Consider the following 12,434-nt stretch of genomic DNA (forward strand, 5'->3'; position numbering starts at 1 on the left):
TAGCACCGTGGTCTACAGTGATATACAAAAAATACATTATATACAATATTATAAATATCCGTTTGTTATATAATATTCATTGATGAGTACATGCATAATCAAACGTAGGCTACTGCAATTACTTTGCTGCGGGAGCTATGCATGCACCACACAACTTGATAGGTACATACTGTGCAGTGTATCATTATCAACTGTACATAGGCTACACATATCATAATATCTTATCACTATTGCATGGAACTTGGGTAAACCCGCTGCGAAAAAAAAAACTCAGCTCCAACAAATCTCCAACAAATCTGAAGGGATTGGGAGACAACTGTACAGTTTATCATTTTCATAACTGTCTGTACATATACATATCTTATGTATCCCTATTGCTATATATAGCCTATATATAAACACATTATGTTACATACGTATCAGTCTTATCCACTGTATCTAATTCAGCACTGAAGCCTGAAGTTTGAGCACAATGTGTGTCCCCTTGCTACCTCTGCTGATATAAAAGAGAATTGCAGCCTTGGAGAAAAAGATGGCAGCCGAATTCCAAGGCAAATACACAGACACACACAGAAATACTGCAAAAACGCTTTATACTAACTAGATTTTGAAAATGTAAAGATGCTGGGTGGTAGAACGCAATATCTAGGAAAAGTCATGAAAGGAGGGTCCTGACATTTGATCGAGTGCAAAGGTAGATTTGTTTTTGTACTCACTGGTGCCCTATGACACCTCACGGCTTTCCTAGTGCAATAAGCAAAAAGGACACTGGGGGTAATACAATAGACACAAACTCACAAACAAATGGCATATGAAGGTTAAAGCTGAGAAATGACTTACTTGACTTATGCCGTTGGATCTCTTGCAGAGCAAAGGCCATCAACGACTCTTCTCCATCCATCACGGCTCTGGGCTTTCTTTTCCACCTCTCCCCAGCTGGTACCCTGCCTCTTCAACTCCGCCTCAGAGTCCCGCCTCCAGCTGTTTCTGGGCCTTCCTCTTTTCCGCTTTCCCTGTGGGTTCCATGTCAGGGCCTGTCGTGTGATGGTAGCTGCTGGTTTGCGCAGGGTGTGACCAATCCATCCCCACTTCCGTCTCCTGATCTGGCTCTCTACTGGCTCCTGGCTCCCTCTCTGCCACAGTTCCTTATTACTGATTTAAAAAAAAAAAAAAAAAAGCTGAGAAATGCTCAACTACATTGTATGTCTTTATAATCTACTACTGTGGATGTCATATGTTGCATATAAGAAGAAAAGCACGGTGAGCTGCCTAAACGACTACCGCCCGGTGGCACTCACACCAATCATCATGAAGTGCTTCGAGAAACTAGTCCGGGCCCACATAGTCCGGGCTCACACGCCTCCCGCCCAACCTGGATCCATACCAGTTCGCCTACAGAGCCCACAGGTCCACAGAGGACGCCATCGCGACGACTCTCCACTCCACTCTATCCCACCTGGAGAGGGGAAACAGCTACGCGAGACTGCTCTTTGTGGACTTCAGCTCTGCCTTCAACACCATCCTTCCAGACAGGCTAGTGACCAAACTACTAGACCTGGGACTATCACACTCTATATGTGCATGGATCAAGGACTTCCTGTCCGACCGCCCCCAGAGGGTGCGGGTGGGCTCCCACACCTCCACAGCCCTCAGACTCAGCACTGGGTCCCCCCAGGGCTGCGTGCTAAGCCCCATCCTCTACAACCTCTACACCTACGACTTCACCCCCGTCCACCCCAGCAACTCCATCGTAAAGTTTGCAGACGACACCACCGTGGTGGGCTGCATCTCGGGGGGGGACGAGGCGGCGTACAGGGATGAGGTAGAGCAGCTGAGCAAGCTGTGCAAGGTTAACAACCTGCTGCTGAACCAGTCAAAGACCCAGGAAATCATCGTGGACTTCAGGAGGTCCAGCCCCTGCTCATCGACGGAGGGAGCGTGGAGAGAGTCTCAACCCTCCGATTCCTGGGGGTGCACATACAGGATGACCTGTCCTGGAAGAACAACACAGCAGCCATCATCAAGAAGGCACAACAGCGGCTCTTCTTCCTGAGAGTCCTCAGGAAGGACCACACCAGACAGGAGATACTGGTGGCCTTCTACCGCTGCGATAGCATCCTCACCTACTGCATCTGCAACTGGTTCTCCAGCTGCACAGCCGCAGAGAGGAATACGCTACAGAGAGTCGTGAGAACGGCCCAGAAGATCACCGGCGCCCCCCTCCCCTCTCTGGAAGAGCTGTACAACACACGCTGCCTCAGGAAGGCCTCCAAGATCTCCAGAGACCCATCCCACCCTGGGTACGAACACTTTGCTCGGCTGCCCTCGAACAGGCGGTACAGGACCATGTTCGCAAGGACAAACAGACTGAAGCTCAGCTTCTACCCCAGGGCCATCCAGGCCCTGAACACAGCAAAGACCTAGGTTCTGGGCCCTGGACAGTCTGGACGGATTGATGGCAGCTGCTGGATTGAAAAATCAGGTGTAGTGCTGAGGCACAAATGTGTACATTTCAAGCCTGCAAACTGCGACACTTTAAATGAATGTGCAATAACACTATGTGCAATATGACAACCCTAGGGTACATAAGGTTGCAGAGAAATAGGAAATGTTAGAATAGGTATAGCATAGAGTACAGCACAGTGTTTTATCTGTACAGTATAGTATAGTGGATAGTGTACATAGCCTTTATTTATGTAAACCAGCTCCTTTCCCTTCTTGTCTTTTTTTTTTCTTTTTTCTTTTTTTTCCTAGCAGCAGGGGAGTCACCCCTCCCAAATTTCGTTGTTTGGTACCTCTACTATAGCAATGACAATAAAGACCATTCACCATTCATTCACCATTCACCATAAAGTTATGCTCTGTATATATATATATGGGTATAGTACACTTACACACAGGACAAAGTGGCCTGGAACCCACAGTGGAAGGATAAGGGCATCCTTCTGATCAGCATGTTCCTGATCAAAACCATGTACTGCATTTATCATTTTTATCCAACACTTAACTGGGGTGTGCATGATTATGAATTACATGATAATTTGATGAAGTCCTTTCTCATACATGTAGTGTTTTTTTTGGCTTAGTGTTAGGAAACCATTTAATTTACCTTGATGAAATCAAGTAAAAAAAATAAAGAACGTATTTAGGACCAACACAGCTAATGTGCTGATGTCCCATGAAGGGCATGCCAATTGTAATGCTGGATACAATGTTGTCTACATAGCTGTTTATCTTATTCAAATACCGGCTCAATCATTTGACTTACTGGGAAATGGCTCATGGGATCACAGTTGTGGGGCTGGACCCACGTTGCGGTTACATGAAGGTCAGCAATGAAAACCTCCTTTCCTTTTAGAATTCAAGTGCATCTAAAATTAGTCAATGCTAGAAAATGGTACGTAAAACATATGTCTGAGTTCCAGCTATCTATTAAAATCACAACAAGGCATATAAGCCACAACATTACCTTTTCATCCAGTACTTCAACAATCAACTATCCTTAGTATAAACATTTCTTGCATAAATGATTTGAAATGTTTGAAAACATACCGTTGTAAGGCGATGACGTAGTCTATGCAAATATGCAGGCGCAATATGCAAATATGCAGGCTCGCTCCAACCACTCCAACCAAATATGGTCCATCAAGCGTCCGGGTGATAGGCGTGATGTCCGCAGCTGGATATACTTGGAGAGTGTTTGTAAGGCTGGCGGCCATCTTAGGTGAGTCTGGTTGTGTTGTTAGGCTGGCGGCCATCTTAGGTGAGTCTGGTTGTGTTGTTAGGCTGGCGGCCATCTTAGGTGAGTCTGGTTGTGTTGTAAGGCTGGCGGCCATCTTAGGTGAGTCTGGTTGTGTTGTAAGTAGGGATGTCCCGATCCCACTTTTTCACTACCGATACCGATACCTGGGCTTCGGGTATCGGCGATACCGATACCGATCCGATATTTGTATACATTTTTTGACCCCTGAATAATAACAAATACCTCCCCAGTATATAGTCCACACCAACAACAGTTAAATTAAAGACTGCCAGCCTTTATTAAAGCAACAAAAATAGTACTCTGCAGTACTCAGTGACCAGTACTCAGTAACTGGTTTAAAGTTAAAACTATTTAAACAGCAGCATTCAGCATTGTAGAAAAAATTGTTATGTCTGGTCCCTGGCTTGTTAGGCTGCAGTAGGTCACGCAACAGATTAAAGGCCTTTGGACCCATTACTGACAGAAACGTGGCTACCCTTTTTTCATCAGGAATGTCATTAGCTGATAGGAAATAATCAAAACGCTCAGAGTATGCGCTCCATTGTTCCACATGTTCATCAAAAGGGTCAATATTTCCAATAACTCCAGCCATCTTCCTTGTAGGCTCCTGGTTATCAGTATTACCTTCTGACAATTCCTCTTCAGCTGATAATTCCTCTTCAGCTGATAATTCCTCTTCAACTGATAATTCCTCTTCAGCTGATAATTCCTCTTCAGCTGATAATTCCTCTTCAGCTGATAATTCCTCTTCAGCTGATAATTCCTCTTCAGCTGATAATTCCTCTTCAGCTGATAATTCCTCTTCAGCTGACAATTCCCCTCCAGCAGACATCCGTGTCAATCACAACCGACGCTGGGCGCGACGCGCGGTGCCAACTAGCTGCATTAGCTTCACACTGCTAACAAGAACACAGCCACGTCCTAATTAACTCAACTCCACACACATACCGTTCGCGGGAGTTCAAACCACCTCGTCGCCAATTTGTTATATACGGAGACAGGTTTATGACTGCCATAAAACCATAAAGTAGTCGGAGCACGGAGCTTCAGTTAGTGCGTCTTTATTTCCACTCGGTACTTCAATACAAAGACAACAACCCGGTCTTCCCAACATGCATTGCACTTCCAGCTACGGCAAACAGCACAGACCAAAGGCGGCCATCTTAGGTGAGTCTGGTTGTGTTGTAAGGCTGGCGGTCATCTTAGGTGAGTCTGGTTGTGTTGTAAGGCTGGCGGCCATCTTAGGTGAGTCTGGTTGTGTTGCAAGGCTGGCGACCATCTTAGGTGAGTCTGGTTGTGTTGTAAGGCTGGCGGCCATCTTAGACGAGTCTGGTTGTGTTGTGAGGCTGGCGGCCATCTTAGGTGAGTCTGGTTGTGTTGTTAGGCTGGCGGCCATATTGGGTGAATCTGCAGGGCTGCCAAGTTTCACCCAAAGTTTGGAGTGAGATTTTTTGGCGGTGGAGCGACCCAAAACTGTTTCAGTATGACTTTTATTAAACTGCGGTTCCTCCCGCGCACGCCCACATACAACATCCGGGTCTTACATGCAACATTATCAGGTCACCCCTAGGTGTCCCTGTAACACAGGCTACTAACAGTGTGGTGGCCTGGGAAAACCCTTCACATGGTGGCATTTTTGACATTTTCATTTTTTAATATTTCCATAAATTAGAAGTTCTCAGCTATTCATAACTGGTTGAATGACTGAGATAGCTCTTTATTTTAAAAAGTTATGAGCATTTTAATGTATCATGTAAAAAAAAGTGAAAGGTGAGAAATGCTGCCCCCATCTCCTTTCTCCTCCGGGTCGGGGGAGGAGCCTATGCAGGTCGGCCGGTCTCGTTTGTCTGCTTGTGATGCGGTGTTAGTCTGCTCGCCTCGTCGGTATGCGAGGGACAGATCCATTTGTGTCTTCTAGTTAAGATTGTATTACTTTATGCTTATTGTGAGCATCAGTAAACTGGCAATAACACAGGTGGAAGTATCGTCTCTCCTTTCGCTCATGTGTGCGTGCGTTGCTTAACTGAGAATGAGACACGTTCAACGTGAGGTTGTTTCGCTAGCAAACTACCCACCACAAAAACATAAAAATAAGTACTTTCTCTTTTGTTTTCTTAAAATGTTTATTCACCATAATGTAGTATGGAGTTCAAAGTACTAGAATACCACATAATATCAAAATCGCCGAAATAGGACATTTCCATCTATTTTTGCTCTTTGCCACAAACGAACGCCAGCGACATCCGACGGGTTTTCCCAGGCCACCACACATATGCCTATATGTAACATCTCCTTTCCTTTAGCTGTTTGCAAATGACATGCTTGCATCTCCGTCTGCAATTCCATTGACAAGAACAACCCCAAACATTAACAATAGCATTACAACATTGCATTATTTCCCTTTTTTTTTTTTTTTTTTTTTTCTGAACAAAGAACAACAGTCCAGTACAGCCGTCTGAGGCAAAGTCAAAACAGTCCGAGAAGAGCTGTCCCTTTACTCACCCCTTCCTTTTTTTTCCATATTTTTTTTCAAAGTCATAAGTCCAGTCGTTGTGGCGGCCGTGACAGGCGACCACTCCGTGAGTAGACACCCTGGCCTGCCGTGGCGTCGCCGGTGCCCTTGGTGTACGAGGATGTACCTCGCCGCCTGTCTCCCCCCGACTTGAGACAATCCGTGTCTCGGCTGAGGCAGTCTCCCCAGCGACCTGGGTCTGGTCAGGACTGCTCCGCTCAGGCCGTAGAATGTCTGTCTGTTGCGCTTGAGCTGAGCGCTCTGCAACACGCAGATCCACTCGGTTGCGTCTGTACAGTGTGCCGTCCACATCCACCACGAACGAGCGGGGAGCGACTCTCTGGAGGCACTGGCCTCGTCGCCACCGCCCTGTGCGATCACCTGGCAGAGGCCTCATCCTAACGTGATCTCCAACATCCAGCTCTGGAAGGTCTCTGGCAGACGTGTCATAGAATGACTTGGCGACCCGCCGTTTCCACCGCAGCTTCTCTGCCACTCCGTCCACACGTGGTAGAAGCAGGCTGTCCGCGACGGGCAGTGAAGTTTTGAGCCTGCGTGCCATTAAGCGCTGGGCCGGGCTGCTGTCCAACCCCTCTGTGGGTGTGTTGCGCCAGTGAAGGATGGCCATCCACGCATCCGTGCCATCCAATTTCGCCCGCTTGCAGAGTGACTTGACAATCTTAACGGCCGACTCAGCCTTGCCGTTGGATCGAGGATGTCGGGGTGAGGATGTGACATGGGCAAACCCCCAGCTCGCTGCAAACTTCCTGAACCGTTCGCATGCAAACTGTGGGCCGTTGTCCGAGACCACCCTCTCTGACTGCCCATAACGTGCAAACTGAGCTTTGCAGCGCGTGATGAGCGTGTCAGCAGACAGATCTGGCAGCTGGTCGATTTCCCAGAAATCCGAATACTGGTCCACAATGACGAGAAAGTCCTTGCCCGCATATGAGTAGACGTCCATACTCACTGCCTGCCACGGGCGCACCGGTATGTCATGCGACATCATCGGTTCCTTCTGCTGGACCCGTGCGTACTCATTGCATGCGGAGCAGTTCGCCACAAAGTCCTTTATCTCCGCTCTCATGTTCGGCCAGAAGAGCGTATCCCTGGCCCGTCTGTAACACGCCTCCCCACCAATGTGGCTAGCGTGTATGCGTTTGAGCAGCTCAGATCTCATGGCTTTTGGTATGACGACGCACTGTCCCCTGTACAACGCTCCGTCTTGAACATTCAGCTCGTCTCTGAAGGGCCATTATTCCCGCACTGCCAGCGGAGTGTCCTCTTTAAAGTCTGGCCAGCCACTGAGGATCACAGATGCCAGCTCCTGAAGCACATCATCCGTCTCTGTGTGCTGCACAATCTGGTGGAATCTAAAAGCCGTAACGTCCAGGTGCTGCGCCTGGTCCAGCTGTGAATACCCGGCCTGGGTGCTGTTCACGGCGCACACAGCATGCTGCACGTACGGGGTGTCAGACCCACGGCACGGGGGCGTGGCCCTGCTCAGAGTGTCGCTGACATACATCTCGGGGCCCGGCTTGTACACAACATCCAGATTGTAGCTTTGCAGCTGCAGCAACATGCCTTGGAGACGTTTCGGTGCGCTCAGGAGGAGCTTCTTGAATATTGTGATAAGCGGCTTGTGGTCTGTTTCTGCAGTGATAGCCTCCCTGCCATACAGGTACTGGTGGAATCTCTGGCAGGCAAAGACTATGCTCAAACACTCCTTCTCAATCTGAGCGTAGTTTTGCTCTGTCGGCGTTAGTGCCCTCGATGCAAAAGCCACCGGCTGTCCCCCTTGTAACAAACAGCCCCCCAGCCCGGTCATGCTGGCGTCGCTCTGGACCGTGACAGGCTTTGTGATATCATAGTACTTGAGGACGGGCGTGCAGGTGACCATACGCTTCACTCCGCACACTGCATCTTCGTGTTTGGGCAACCAGTGCCACATGACGTCCTTATCCAAGAGCCTGCGGAGCGGCTCACAGACCTCCGAGAGCTTTGGCAGAAACTTTGCAAGGTACGTCACGAACCCAATAAAGCGCTGCACTGCTTTCACGTCGGTGGGTGTCGGCATTTCCAGCACGGCCCGTGTCTTCTCTGGGTCGATTTTCAGTCCCTCCGAGGACAGAATGTGGCCGTGGAAGTGTACGGCTTTGAGCTTGAACTGTAGCTTGCGTTCACTCAGCCTGAGTCCCACTGCTCTGCATCGTTCCATGAGAGCACTCAAGTTTCTGTCATGGTCCAGTTCGGCCTCGGCATCCGTATCGCCACACCCGACCACCAGGATGTCATCCACGATCGGTTCGATGCCGGCCAGGCCCGATAGCAGCTCGTGTTGCTTGCGCTGGTAGATCTCAGGCGCTACTGAGACTCCGAAAGGGAGCTTGAGCCATCTCATCCGACCCCACGGTGTCCAGAAGGTCGTCAGACGGCTGCTCGCGTCGTCAACCTTGCACTGTAAAAAGGCAACACGAGCGTCTGCCAACGTGAAGAGGCGAGCCTTGGGCAACTTGTACAACACATCTTCCAGCGTAGGCATATGGTAGTGAGACCTCAGCAGCGCTCGGTTGAGAGGCTTTGGATCGATACAGATTCTTATTTTCTCTGGCTTTGCGACAGTCACCATGTTACTTATCCATGCTGTCGGCTCAGTCACCGGCGCAATGTTGCCGACCTTGACATGTCTGTCAAGTTCCTCCTTGACTCTCGCCTTCAGAGCCACTGGAACATTCCTCGGCGCGCACTGCACCGGCGTCACATCAGGATCCAGCTCGAAGTGTATCTCGCCCGGGACTGACTCGATTGGGTCATTGAAGACGTCATGATAGTCTCTCAGCAGCTGATCTTTGGTGAGGGGCACAGACTGGCTTGCATCAACTGTGTGGAGTTCATCTGGAACGGTGAAGGATACGAGGCCCAGACATTCGCATGTGCCCCCCCCCGAGAAGAGGCTTTTGCTCTGTGTCGACTATTTCAAATGTGAGGTTGTGCTTTTCTCCCCGGATGACACATTCAGTGTGGAATTTCCCCAGTGATGGCATGATTTCCCCAGAGTATAACTTTAACTTGGCTGCACTCGGGCCTAGCGCCGCTCTGGGTGACAGCTTCTCTTTAATCTTGCGGCCCATGACATTGCAGGTGGAGCCTGTATCCAGCTGACACTGTTGCCTTTTCTCATTCAGGCATAGATTCACAAACGACTTGCGCCCCTGCTGGGCCTTTGCAGTATTGACACATTCAGTTACTAGAAACAGTCTATCATCAGTATCTGAGTCATCTTCTCTTTGCTCATCATTTTCAAGCACATTCACTTTTTTTATTTTGTCAGCCTTGCTGCCAGCCTGGCATACCTTGGCAAAGTGATTTGCTATGCCACATATCCGGCATGTCTTACCGTAGGCTGGGCACTGCTCCCTGCCCCGTTTGTGGCTGCCTCCACAGTATTTGCAGCTCCACTGTGGCTCTCTCTCCGCTGGCGCTGTTTTCCTTTGATGTGCGCGCCTCTCACTCTGCCTGTCCGCGGCATTCACATTGTCCGTCTGTGCTAGCAGAGCCATCACTCTCATGTGTCTCTCGGTTAGCTCAGCGAGCCTACAGATTTCAGTCGCTGTGTGTAACGTCAACTCACGTTCGCGTAGCAGACGCCTCCTGGTGCCCTCACTCGCAACACCCAGCACGAGCCTGTCACGAACCAGCACGTCCTTCAGCGCACGGTATTCGCATGACGATGCTCTCTCCTTAAGCTTTGTCAGGAAACTGTCTATTGGCTCATCAGCCTCTTGTTTGCAGCTTCCAAACATGTACCTCTCATAAATGACGTTTCTCGCCGGTTTGAAGTAAACCCCCAAAGCGTCCATAATCGCTTTTGGGTCCTTCTGTTCATCCTCCGTCAACGTGAGGCTATGTGTGTACACATGACGGCACTCACTTCCCATCAGCCGTCTCAGCGTGGCTGCCTTGATCAGCTTCGACTTCTCGCTCAGTCCGGTAGCGAGCAAAAAGTCCTCAAACTCTGCACGGAAAACTTCCCAGTTTTTCGCCAGATCACCAGTCATGCGCATACCATCGGGCGCGGGGATGCTGTTGCTTGCCATGGCGTTTCATTTCTTTAAGCGTCTTTATTTTATTTTTATTTTTACTTAGATCCCGCTTCTGACTCCATGTTTCAGTATGACTTTTATTAAACTGCGGTTCCTCCCGCGCACGCCCACATACAACATCCGGGTCTTACATGCAACATTATCAGGTCACCCCTAGGTGTCCCTGTAACACAGGCTACTAACATATGCCTATATGTAACAAAAACTGTGCACGTTTTGGCAGCGGCGGCCCCTCTCTCCCACCCAATTATTTGTGATAGTTTCCTGCAATTTTACATGTTGTTCATAATAAACCAGCACAAGAAATGAAAATAATAACTAATAAATAATAACATTTTATAAAACAAGAAAAAAATTCAGACAATATATCATATTTATGAAATCTTAATAAACAAATACAGTAGCCTACAGACTCTAAAAGAAAAATGGGCCCCATCAACAGGACTCAGCCCCTTGGTCAGCAGCAGGAAGACCCGTGGTCATCATCTTATATACAGTGCATTGCTCATAGATGGCTATCATGTTATACAGTACATACCAGGGTTTTTCCTGGGTCCGAATGAGGGCTTGGTGGGTGATTTTGTCGCGCCCATTTTTTTTTGAGGGACCCCCAATTGTTGTATTTGTATTGTAAATTGTAATTATTAATTATTATTATTATTATTAATGTACCTGGTTATGTTACAGTAGAGAAACAAAAAACAGTTACCAAAACTGAGTAGCTAAGATTGGCAAAAGATTGGCGTGGTGCAACCGAAATTAGTAAACAACTAGTTTGAAACTAACTAGTAACAACTAGAGGTTTAGTAACTACTAAATGCCTGCATTTAGTAATGACTTAGGCCATATTGGTGCAACCCAGTCCAGTAGGCTACCAGATACGATGTTGTAATGTATGCACATATTTTGCTACCACGGTTGCCAGACGGAATTGACAATGTCCAGCCCAACCGGTCTAAAAGCTGCCGAATCCACCCGTCCAGTGTGACCAAAAGTAGCCCAATCTAGTGTGGCGTGTGGCGCCAATAGGAAAAGGGGAGGTGCCCAAAGGAAAGCACTCGCCAGAGCGCAGCCGTGTGATCAGGTCGGAGGTAAGGTAGTTGCACACCTTACTCCATGCTGACAGGCAGAGATCAAGAGGTAGGCCGCAGCCTATGGCTATTTTCTGTGCGTAGCATTTTATATTATTTCTTTGATTGTATGTAATATTGATGGTGTGATGTATTACAGGTCACCTACTTCCCTGCTGGGTTGAAGGCGGCTGGTAGTCGCTGGTAGGACGCTGCCATCGACGTACCAGGTATTTTAATATATTCGTCATGTAAATTGAATCATTATGTATTTTAATATGTCGGTAATAGTGTTTTAAGATTGTTCATTTGTGTTTCCTCCAGAGCATCAGTGCGGACAGCTGCTCTTGCCGTGAGACGTTTTGTTTGGTTAAAGTTTATGTTCTTATCTAGTCCGCCTGCGCAAGTGTGCCGGTAGCGGGGCGGACTAGTTTTTCTTTTTGTTTGTTTGTTTGTTTGTTTATTTGTTGTTTAAATCCGCTTTTCCCCCACCATTGCCACTTCACCGGGTTAATCCCAGTTCGACCATCAGGGCAGGTTTGAGTGTGCTATATTTATAGATGATTGCAGTGAACAACCCTTTTCTACAGTGTGTAGCCTATGGTGTGCAGTGAACAACCCTTTTCTACAGTGTGTAGCCTATGGTGTGCAGTGAATATAATACCTGCCCTGGTAACAATAACTGAGGTTCTTTGGAGAGAGGTCAATGTGGGCCTGGATTGTGAACTAATGTAATAAAACTATTTTCTATTTAAAGTACATTCTCAACTGTCATTCTTATGCTAGGGACCTATATGGTGGGTGTAACACTGGCAACACTGCTTGCTACGTTCTTGCAGCTCGCGTGAACACAGGTTCTTCCATCAGCGCTCGCCTGCCGCTTCGATTGCAGACTCAAGTTAACGCACGTGCAGAAAGATGCCCCTGCCTACCTGAAGGAAATGGTAACCCCCCAAACCCCTGCCCGCTCACTCCGTTCCTCCACC

The sequence above is a fragment of the Nansenia antarctica genome (genome assembly GCF_963989245.1).
Source record: "Nansenia antarctica genome assembly, chromosome: 2".
In the NCBI taxonomy this organism is placed as follows: Eukaryota; Metazoa; Chordata; class Actinopteri; order Argentiniformes; family Microstomatidae; genus Nansenia; species Nansenia antarctica.